This window comes from Lotus japonicus, chromosome 5 (assembly GCF_012489685.1).
Source record: "Lotus japonicus ecotype B-129 chromosome 5, LjGifu_v1.2".
In the NCBI taxonomy this organism is placed as follows: Eukaryota; Viridiplantae; Streptophyta; class Magnoliopsida; order Fabales; family Fabaceae; genus Lotus; species Lotus japonicus.
Window position 1 is genome coordinate 39,003,375 of NC_080045.1, and position 11,954 is coordinate 39,015,328.

The window sequence follows — 11,954 nt, forward strand, 5'->3', positions numbered from 1 at the left end:
AGAGGCTGGTTTGCGGACTTGCATGCTTGAGATATTTCTGATTGGTTTTGAACCATTGGCTCACATTTTCTTTGTGGGCTTTTGTCGCATCAAAGATTTTCCACCATTTGATGAGAGCCTGTTTGTAAAGGATTGGTTGGGTTTTGGTCTTAAGACCATAACGCCAAGAGAACACCCAAGAGAGGGAAAAGATTGTAAAAAAGTTTAAACAATCTGGATAATTGTTCAACTCTTTGTTCCAGTGTTTAATGAAGTGATTGTATCCCTCAAGAACATCAGAGGGGAAAATTTCAGCTGTAGGTCCAAAGAAGCTCCACCATGAATGAAACCAATTTGGAAAAGAATATTTGTTGGTCCATTTAAAATAAATGAGCCAAGAATGTTTGAAACTTTTGTTTTGCAGACCAAGGATTATATTATCCCAAGCCCTGATATAGTCCCAATAATTAAAACCAACTGGGTCGAAATTCTGGGAGAACTTTTTGTAACTGTGTGGATTTGGTCCAAAGTCCTTGGGACGAAGGACACGGAGGATTTGTAGTGTAGAATGGGTAATTAGGGAATTATCATTTTTATCCCTAAAATGTTTGATTTCCACACTGTTTGTGTCAACCAAAATAAACTCATAGAATCTTTGGTTTTTGATTGGGTGAGTGGGATCAAGATGACTTGGGAAGAGCTTGGTACCAATTTTATTGGCCAGGTTAACTCCTCCAGAATTGTCCCACCATTCTGGTTCGATGAAGGTTTGGAATTTCATATCTGCTTTAGCCAAGTAACCTGAATTTGGGCTAGGTCGGGCAACTGGGCTAGGTTGGGCAACAACAACAGGTTTTTTCCCATCATAAGTTGCTAAGCTTCTGGTTCTATCAATAAAAGCTTGGAGGGATTGAATTTCTTGGTCATCATCTTTGTCGGCGATGCTGGCCCAAGATTTATTTGGAAGTTTGGTGAGGCCTTGAGGTATTTCATCTAAGCCTGCTTGTTTGAAGGCAAGGAGTGTTGGGATGGATAAAGCATAATCTGCTTTAGTTTGTTTTGGTTGGGAAGATTGGGTCTGAGCAGTGGGCTCAATTTTTTGGACAGTGGGTCCAGTTTGGTGAGCAGTGGGCTCAGATAAGATTAAAGGATCAGAGATTACAATACCTTTATTCCTTTCTCTGCTTTTGCCTCTTCCTCGTGAGGAGGAGGAGGAGGGACCTCTGGAGGCCATGTTAGGTTCTTCCCTGCAAATATTCACGAGTAAGAAAATCAGGGAGAGAATTGTTAGATCCTTTTATATATTCAATATCGAAGTCAAAAACGCTTAAAATAGCTTGCCATCTGGCAAAGATATGTTTTGAAGCTAAGTTTTTGACATCTTTTTGTAAGATTTCTTTCGCAGATTTGCAGTCCACACGGACTAAGAATTTTTGATTAATCAAATCAGATTGAAATTTTGAAATAGATAAAACGATTGCTAAAACTTCTTTTTTGACAGTAGAATAATTCTGCTGAGCAGGATTCCAATGTTTTGAAGTAAAAGCAATAATTTGTTCCTTGTCAAAAACCTTTTGTTTCAAAATACCACCAAAGCCAATATCAGAGGCATCAGTTTCAATAATTTTGAAAGCTTGAGGATTAGGGAGATAAAGACAAGGGAGATTCTTGACACGAAGTTTGATTTGTTTGACCACATTGGTATGAATATCGGACCAAGGTGGAGGATCCTTCTTGAGTCTATCATGAAGAGGTTTGATTATGGTACTGAGTTGAGGACAGAAGTCCGCAACATAATTGAGACAACCCAGGAATCTTTGTAGTTGGGTTTTGTCAATGATTTGATCAGGGAATTTATCCGTGAACTCGATGGCTCTATTGATAGGAATGATGGTTCCTTGGTGGATGTTGTGACCAAGGAATCTGATTTTGGTTTGGAACAAACTGACCTTTGTCTTGGATACAGCCAAGCCATTCCTTTTGATTACAGAGATGAACGTATTGAGATGTTTGAAATGTTGATCTAAAGTTTGGGAAAAGATTAGAACATCGTCAATGTAGACAATAGTGAATTTGGAATAAGGATTGAAGATTTCGTTCATAATCCTTTGGAATTCAGATGGGGCGTTCTTTAGCCCAAAAGGCATAACGTTCCACTCATACTGCCCAAAAGGAACAGTAAAAGCAGTTTTATACCTATCCTTCTCTTGCAATTGGATTTGCCAGAATCCAGATTTCATGTCGAATTTTGAAAAGACCTTAGCATCATGCAGTCTGGCTAAGAGATCTTTCTTGTTGGGGATAGGATATCTAATCCAACAAAGGGCTTGATTGAGAGGTTTGTAGTTAATAACCAGCCTAGGGGTTCCCCGTTCTATCTCAGCTTGTTTGTTGACATAGAAGGCTGCACAGGACCAAGGGCTCTTACTCCTGCGAATAAGTTTCTTTTCAAGGAGATCATTGATTTCCTTTTGGCAGAAATGAAGAAGTTCTTCATTCATTTGAATAGGCCTAGCCTTGGTTGGAATCTGTTTGTCTGAAAAATCTTTTTCATAAGGAAGTTCCACCATATGGCTCCTCCTTTCCCAAAAAGCGTTGGGTAGATCAGAACAGATGCTGGATTGAATATTTTCCAAAATATTCTCAATCCTTGATTTAACAGAAGGTTGTTGCAATTGATCCTCAATGGTTCTGTAAGAGATTTCTTCCTTGAGGAAGTTGATCTGCTTCTCCTTGTAGGATATGACGTTCAAAGTCTTATCTATGGGAGGTTCAGAGAATTTGAACAAGATAGGCTGTCCAAGATGCTGAACAGTGATGCCGTTTTCGTCAGTATTATAGGGGAAGAGCTTCTTAATGAAAGGGGTCCCTATAATGATTTTTTGACTCAAATTTCTGACTAACAGAAATGGAGTTTCGATTTCAAGACTACCATTTTTGATGATAGCTGAGGGGATTTTATACTTGATCTTTAGTCTAGATCCTTCAGCAGCGCTGAGCTTCTCAGTAGTTTTCTCAAAATATCTGGTGGGAATGAGTCCCTCCGAGATACAACTGGAATCTGCCCCTGTGTCAAAGAGGGCAGGGATTTCGAGAATAAAATCTCCTATGAGGATTTTGACATGGATGAAGAATTTCTGAATGGTGACCTGGTTAATATTTTCCAGAAAGTCTTCGCAATTGTTGTTAGGAGCAGGATTGGAATCAGGTACAGAAGAATCATCTTCCTCATAATTTCTAGTCAGTTTTTCCAAGATAAGCTGCTGACTATTTTGGATTTGTTTGAGACTTTTAACCTCAGTCTTGAGGGAATTGACTTCAGATTGAAGGTCTTGGATAGTGACGGGTTTGACCGTAGATTTCTCAATACGCTTGAAAGTATCTCTAAGATTGAATTTATTGGTGGTTATAGGACTTTTGGGAGGCCTATCTTCAAGAGTAGATCTGAGGCGTTCCAAATAGATTTTCTTTTCCTCAGGATCAGGGATAGAATTAATGGCCCTGAAGAGAAGAACTTGTTCATTGGTCAAAGTGTTGATGGACAAGGTATTGACGGAGGATGATGATTGAGAATCATCATTCTGAATTTGATTTAGGTCTTCAGAGACCTCAGAATCCGAAGGATTAGATTCTTCTTCATCAGAAGTTTGAATGAGGAGATTGTTGATCTTGTCCTCGATCTCAGGTTCAAGATGAAGCTCAGAGATTCTCCTTTTGAGTCTGCAATACCTGCTAATATGGCCCGGCTTGCCGCAGTTGTAGTGTAAGACCCAAGATTTTAAGCTTAGGATCAGTGGAAGAGATTTCCATTTACGATTAGGGTTGATGTATTGTGAAGGGAAACCTGAACTAGAGTTTACCAAATGAAATAAATTTATGAAGGAGAAAGTTCAGGAAAAGTCAAAGGATTACATCATGATCGATAAAAGTTATAGTACGATCGTTATACGCTTAACCTAGGTCAGAAACCCTAGTATATAGCTAATTTTCACTTTTAGGCACGACGGAAGTTAATTCCAAAAATCTTCAAAGAAATGTTAGAACTTCTCTTTTTCCATATATCACAATCGTTTCGAGGCGAAACTCTAGGATCTACGAACGTCCGATTCCAATCATCGGAAGTTTGCCGAAACCGAATCCCTGGTATTTCAAAACCCTAGAATTTCTCGACAATGAAGACTTTATCTATTCAGAGCTTCAAATGAATATTCGACACGGGTACACCCATTTCTCTTGATGATTTCAATCTTTCTTCCGAAGGAAGTTTTCCATTCCGACATTCGATGCAAAAAGCAACTTATCGGGTAAAATAGTTTTATACCGACTATGCTTTAGTTGCCAAAAATACAAAGAGACCTCTTTATAGTTTTGGAATTCTTTTGCCAAAACATATCTATTAATTCACGGAGAATGACGCCGGAAAAATCAGATTCGCGAAACTTTCATTTTCCCGCGAATTTCCAACCTTTATATATAGCAAAGAAAGGAAGAAAAACTCAAATTCTCCTCCATTTTCTCTCTTCAAACCCGCGGCCAAGAACAAGGAAGAAGGAAGAAGAGTTTTTGTTCAAACCTTGCTTGATCGTCGATCAATCAGTTGCTGCTTCAAGGCTTCGAGGTATAGTCGCTAATCCTTACCTCTGATCGCTTTTTCCATAGCTTTTCTGTAGAGTTTTCTGAGCGGATAGTTTATGGGTTTTTTCAAAACTATCCTGAATCTTTCATTTCTGATTCTAAACCTCTTCTATATGTGCCCAAGATCACTTCTGCCGGGTTAGATTTTCCGTTATGTCGCCGGAATTCCGCCAGAATCAATTTGAACCTAAAATACCCATTTTTGGAGTTTTTGGTGTAAAGCTTCAACCTTTAGGCTGAAAACTATCGCCTTAGCTTAGTGCTAGTAGGATTAGTTGTAATAAACGTCGTTGGTGACGTCCCTGCAAAATTTTATTTTTGGGATTTCAGTTTTGAAAATCCTAAGTTAAAAATCATGACCAAAATACCCCTGCAACATTTTTTGATCCGATAATTTTTCCGAGTTCAGAATACCCTTAGTTACGGCTAATGAAAGCATAGGAACCAAGTTTGATCGAAGAAAAATCGAGCCCCACAATTGTGAAAAGTGGCCGAGCCCTATAGGGGAGGAGGAGGAAAATTTCCTTTTCCGAAAACTTGTCTTTCGCGCTAGATTATCGTACCTTAGAGTATAGATTACTTCGTGTAACCTTAGTAAGTATCGATAGCTTAGTTTTCGATAGATTCTGATAGTATTTCTGTGACTTTGCTTTAAAGGAACTTTTGAGGAATTTCCTGAGGAGCAACGCTTTGCTTGTGAGGAAGAGTTAGAAGATAATCCTGGAGAATCTGCAGGTGAGGGCTACTCACTGAATCTCTAGTTAATGCTTAGGGTCGATGCTTTCGACATTGTTTACTGTTTATGCAATTGTTTGTGCTTGATTGGAAAAACGTTTTCTGAGGCTTCGGCTGACAATGTAGATGATGCATCTACTGAATGCTTTTGAGATTGAATCTTCATGCTAAGTGCTAATTGGGTAATTTAGGATGTGTGGTGCATGCCTTATATGCTAAGTGCTATGTGGTTATTGTTTAATATATTGATATATGACATGTTGATTGGTTGTGCTGAGTTATTTATACTTATGCAATGAGATCTGAGATTCTGAATGGTGAGAATAGCGGGCAGGTCATGCCGATTTTATTTTGAGAGTTTTGAGAAAGTTTGATAGGACGAATGAGATTCGGGCCTTGTTATGATGTTTGTGGATCGAGACATTCTCTGGAGTCATTTGGGGATTAGGAGATCCCGAGAACTTATAGGATTTGCGATAAGACTAAAAAGGATATTATTTTGAAAAGAAAACTCATAAGACATTAAACAACCTCTAAATCTTTAAATAAAGATAATAAACTCGAAAGGAAGCTTTGGATGCAAATCTTAGTTTTTGGAAAACGAGAAGTGTTGGGCTAAATAAAGATAATAAACTTGTGCTGTTGGAGCAGCTATGTGTTGTTGGGCTATCCTGGGGATAAGTCCGGGAAACCGTTAGTTTCCGAGAGTGTGATACTCTGTGCTCGTTGAGCAGTTGTGACCATCGGATTGAGATGAGTCGGATGATTTGGAGATCATCGTGGGTTATGTGTTGTTGTGAAGAATGCGTCTTTTGTCGCAGAATCGACTTTACCTTAGGGTAAGCTTTTAGAGACTTTAATTTACCTAGAACACGTGGCGACGTGTCGAGTGAGATTCGGAGACGTTGTTTGACTAATCATCCTGCATTCATGCAACATTAATGAGGTATTAACACAGGACGTACTCTGGACCTCGTCGGATTCCAAAATGGTCATAAGACCCGGATTTCCGTGTAAGAGCATCTGTAGACGTCTCTTGTAGCAGACCGAAATGGCAGACCTACGGGTTACGGCTGATCTGGCTACCTTGGTTTGGTGTAAGAGACACGCGGGCAGAATGGTCCCACCGTTGCTGGTGCTAGGATTGATCCGTTTGATGTCCATCCCAGAGGCACGCGAGCAGAAATGGTCCCACCGTTGCTGGTGCTAGGATTGACTCGTTTGATGTCCATACCTATGTTTGGTGTAAGAGGCACGCGGGCAGAATGGTCCCACCGTTGTTGGTGCTAGGATTGATCCGTTTGATGTCCATCCGTTCCGGATTGCATATTGGTTGACTGGGTTAACCTGCATATCATTTCATGCAACATGCATACTGACTTAGTTGTTGAATGTGTTTGATACTTGTTAATTCTACTTGAGGCATGCTAATTGTTATTATCGTCTTTTACACTCATTGTGAAATATACAACCCTAGGATGTAATCCCTAGTTATAAGCCTAAGTGGCTAATCTTTTAATGGTATCTATTGGTGCTATTATTTATGTAATCCTTTGGAGTTGACCCTCGCGTCTTCTGTGTGTGCTTTGGCGAACAAACGCCCTTTGTCAGATGTCTTCGGCGGGCTGATTCATTACGGTTCATCCTTCGGGAGGAACTAGGGTTGAGATGCAGAAACTGGAGCGTATCGCGGTTGCGAGAGGAGGACGGATGGTGTATGTAGACTAGGTCGTTCTGGATTTCGAATTCGGACGACGATCATGCTAGCATGTAGGATTGGGTGTTAGTGTGAGCTCCTCGAGATGGGATTAGTGTAGGAGTAGAGTCCTAGCTCTGAACATCATTTGTTTTCTTTGGGGACAGGGTAGTTTCCCACCTATAGCTTTTTGTGTGGTTTCTTTACGGGAATCACAGAGAGTTGGTTGGACTTAGGAGGTCTTGCTTCAGGCCGATGGGCCAGCTTATTCTCAGTTTTGAGGGATGGTGTTGCGGACACTTGACCTTTCTTGTGGATTGTACCTTTTGCCTTCGGGCGTTACACTTTTCTTTCCGTCACTGGAGGTTTACTCGTGACGAGGTTACTACTACAGCGGGGGCTGTTTATATATTGTATATTAGTTCTGATTATTGTTATTGTTGGGTTTTATTTATTTCAGTCTTGTCTTAGTTATTATCAAAAAAAAAATATTTACGTTTTTCCGCATTAAGTTTACTTTTGGTTACTAAAGTGACGCCACCGAAATCGGGGTGTTACATGTAGCAGGTAACATCTTTTCCTTGAGAGGGTCTAGTCTCAGGAGGGTTCTTTGGAATTTGCGAAGATTGGGGTTTTGATCTAGGCTTGGGTTTCCTATGATCATTCCTGCTAGATCTCTTTCTCCATTGTTGTTTGGGAGGAGGATCATGCTTTCTGGGTTTAGGTTTCTTGGGACAACCTTGAATTCCGAATTGTTCGCAGAAAGTACCCAAATCCCTGCGATTCTGAGACTTCTCCTTAGTGAGTTGCTGTTGGATTTTGTCATCCTGACAGATTTTGAGAGCAACTCTTTGAATGATAGCTATGAGCTGTCCATAACTAAGGGTGTGATATGGGATTTCTCCCCCCGGATTTTGGCTTCTAAGTTTCTCACGAACTTTGTCGCCAAAAGATTTAGGAAGACCGGCCAGGAATTTCTCTTTCCAGAAGGCTTGTTGGCTGTCTTTACGGGTGTAAACCCTGGTCAGGAAGGTATCCTTATACCATCTGAAATCACCCAAAGATTTACACTTAAGATTGGACAAAAGATCACCAGATCTGTCCTTGATGAGGGAAGGATCTCCAACAAAATGTTGGGCTATGGTAAAGATTAAGGAGTTGACAGCATCAGAGATGAATTTGCCATCTTCCATGATAGGATTACCTTCTTCATCAGTCTTGACAGCGGTCAAGATCTGATCCTTCTCGTCTTGAGTGAGATAATTATCCCACCAACCTTTGAGCTGGCCACAGAAACCAGCAACCAAGACTTCAACGATAAGAGATTCAGGACAATTGTTGGCGGTAACATAGGCAGTGGCTACCATAGTCATATTTTGGAGGATTTTGGTGATGCCATACTCGTTTTCACCATCAATATTCCATTCATAGACATTGTTGGCACTGAAGCTTTTGAAGTTTGAAGATTCTTCTAAAAGAAGATCAGGAGCAGTAGCTCTAGGATAGTAGAGCTTGGTTTCTTTTCTCCACTGATTCTTAGAATTGTGAATGACAGTATTGACCGGAATACTTTTGATAGATTGAACGTCAGACTTCATAGATTGAATATCAGAATCAGACTCAACCTTACCATCTTCAATATTATTTAAAGAAGTAGAGGTATTACGAGTAGAAGTACGAGTCTTTGGAGGAGGAGGAGCAGTAATAGTGGGATTAGAAACTGCTTCCGGAGTAGGTTCCGGAGTCTCAGGAGGTTCCGGTGTCTCAGGAATAACTTGTTTGAGAAGCTGAAGTTGCTCTACCACCTTTTGGAGGAGCTCATTGTCAGATTCCTTTTTTGCTCGAAGAGTTTGAGCCGAGTGTCTGGAACGGCTACTGATTTGAAAATGTTTGAAAAGAGGTTTTTCAAGTTGACATCCTTTAGGGATATCAAGATTAGAAGAGGAAGGTTCAATCTTGACCTTTTCTTTTCCTTTCCTGGAAGAGGAATCCTGCACTTGGGATTCTCCAAGAATTTGAAGATACTTATTGGTATAATTGGATTGTTCCATGAGGTCTTTGATGTCTTTACCAGTGACATCACCTTCTTCTTTCCTAGTCTTGAAGGGAGAAGCTAGGACAGGTGTAGATTGAGCTCCTTTAAGAAGGAAAGGAGTTTTAGGCGGCAGGTTAGAAAGGGTTTCTTTTCCATCCTTATGCTGCCATTTAACCATGTCAATTTGGAAGGGGTAAGATTTCCAATTCTTGTTGGCATAATCTTGAAACCATTCAAAAAAGAAGATGTTTTGCTGGGTTTTCTCAAGGAACCCATAGAATTTTTCTTGGATCTTCTTTCTCTTTTCACCCTGATACTTTGCAAAGAACCATTTTCTTTGCTGAGTCCATCGGTCAGAGTAGAAATCTGCCTTGATACTTTCTTTGTCGATGACGAATTCAGTAGTGATTGCTCCAATAAAATCAGAAGTTTCTCCAGGGGTTTCTAGAGAAGAATACGTTGGAGATAAGGTGGATTGATGTTCTTCATCACCCTTGTCATAGGTAGTCTTGACAGGAGTGGTATTGACATATCCAGCCAAATGGATAGTAGATCCGTCATGAGAGAGGGAAGGTCGAGCACTAGACTCAGGCTGGTTCCTTCTAGTCATAGAAAAAGATCTTCTAGACATGGCGGATTGGAAATCATTTGAGGATGTCCTAATAGATCTAGGGATAGAGAAGGAATTTCTCCTATCAAAGATGAGATCTACTTGGCCGGATTGGTGTTGGATGATTTCACGAAACTCAGGAGTTTCAACAGGTTGGGCTGGAGTAGCCTTTTCTAAAGACCATTTTTCTGGAAGGGTGATATCACTCCATTGGATGGTTTTGGGAACAATAACGTTTGCCTTATCATAATCTGTAAGGAAAAGAGTTGTTTCCCCGGATTTCTCACAATTGGTTCGCAAGAAATAAGATTTGATGGAGTTCATTACCTTGTATTGAACCCTGTAGATTAAAGAGATTGGAATGGAATCTTCTTTCATATCAAGGCCGTGAAGCTTGATATTTAGGAAGAGGACATCAAGGATGTTTTTATCTTCCAGACTAACAGTTAGATCTGGGAAGCAATTGAAAAAGATTGGTCCATTACTCAGGCTGGTTTCAACCGTTCCTAAGAGGGAGTCATGGAATTGATTATGTCTAACATCCCTAAGACAAAGGAGTACAGCGATGTCAAGAGATTTCCTGGTTAGGGGTTTAAGACCAACTTGAACACTACCTATAAGAAGATAGTTGAAGTTCTTGTTGATATGTTCTTTGATGCTTTTCTCGGAAAGCAGATGGATTTCTTCATCATCAGATCTGAGCTTGTAGGTTTTCTCAACGGTTTTGATAATGAAATCTGATCGTTTGAAAAAGGATCCGTTTGGTTTGTAGATCTCAACATGAGAAATTTTTGGAATTTCCCAGTTGTCAAGATCTTGATTGATATCTTCAAAATGAATTTCTTCTTTGAAGACAGATTTGGATAATTGATTGGATTGATGAGGATGATCGATAGAAGAAGAAGAGGGTTGGGAAGATCTGAAAGAAAGCTTAGAAGAGAAAGAGCGAAGCATCAGGTAAGATAGATCTTCCTCACCCGTAAGTATCATCGCCATCACCTGGTTCTATAGAAACAGATAAATAAATTAGAAATATAAGTTATGTTCTGTGTTGTTCTTAATAGTTGAGCAGTATAGATCTGGATCAGACTTAAGCCACCACAAAAAGAAACTAAACAAGGACATTAAAAATATTCAGAACTTAATAACATGTCTGTAGTATGGCCAATATAGACTTACTGCCACACAGGGACTTACTGCCTTCAACGCCTCCGCTGCAGAGATGATCATAAGTCTGAATAGTAATAATCTTAGAAGGTTTTCAAAAGAGCTTTCATTTTAGTTTAGTTCAAAGTGTACTACCAGTTCAGATCCCGACCATAGTGCTTAATTATATAAGAACAGAACAGAGAAATAACTTATATCTAACATATTTAGCATGTTCCTACTTCCCCATCAGGCTCTGATACCAAGAGGGGGTCGGAAGTCATATATATATATATATATATATATATATATATATGTAAAGGAGACTTGAGTTTTTTCACTCCTTTATATTAAACTAGTTTTTTTTACCCGTGCGATGCACGGGGATATTTATTTATTTATTTATGATTTTTTAAAATGTATTATGTTTTTTACATATATTTTATGGATTAATAGAACAAAATTTATTTTAGATATAAGAAACATAAATTTGTAAAAGAATTGTATTGAATGTTTGTTTTTGTTTTTTGAGTAACTATTTTTTTATCTTATTTATCTGCCACTTGTGATCCGTGCAACGCATGGGGTATTCTTTTTTTATAGGAAAATGTTAATTGTTTATAATTAGTTAATTCACCAAGATTCAAACTTGACCCCTCACCCTTCAATCTCCACAACCTCATGTTTTCTAACTCTTACCACTTGACCTAACCCTCGGGAGATTTTTTTTTCTTTTGAAAAAGTCAAAAGAATACATGTTTACTAAACTTGAAGAATTTGAAAATGAAAAATGAAAACATAAAATGTCTTCACGAACCATGTTTTCATCAAACTGTTTTTCAATGTTTTTTCTCAAATTTAACCGTGATTAAATAATAGAAGGCGATATGAAATATAATAATTTGAATACAATTAAAATTACCAATTTCTATTAATTATACCCCTTAATTGATATTTTTATTACTAAACAGTAAAAATAAACTAAGTGCTGGTGAAAAAGTTTTTTTGAAATAAATAGGTGAAAAGGTTAGTAGAAAGTTTACTGTTACATTCATATTAAATTTAATGTAATCTTTCAAATAAATAAATGTAAGAATCCTAAAGTTTAATTGCTAAAG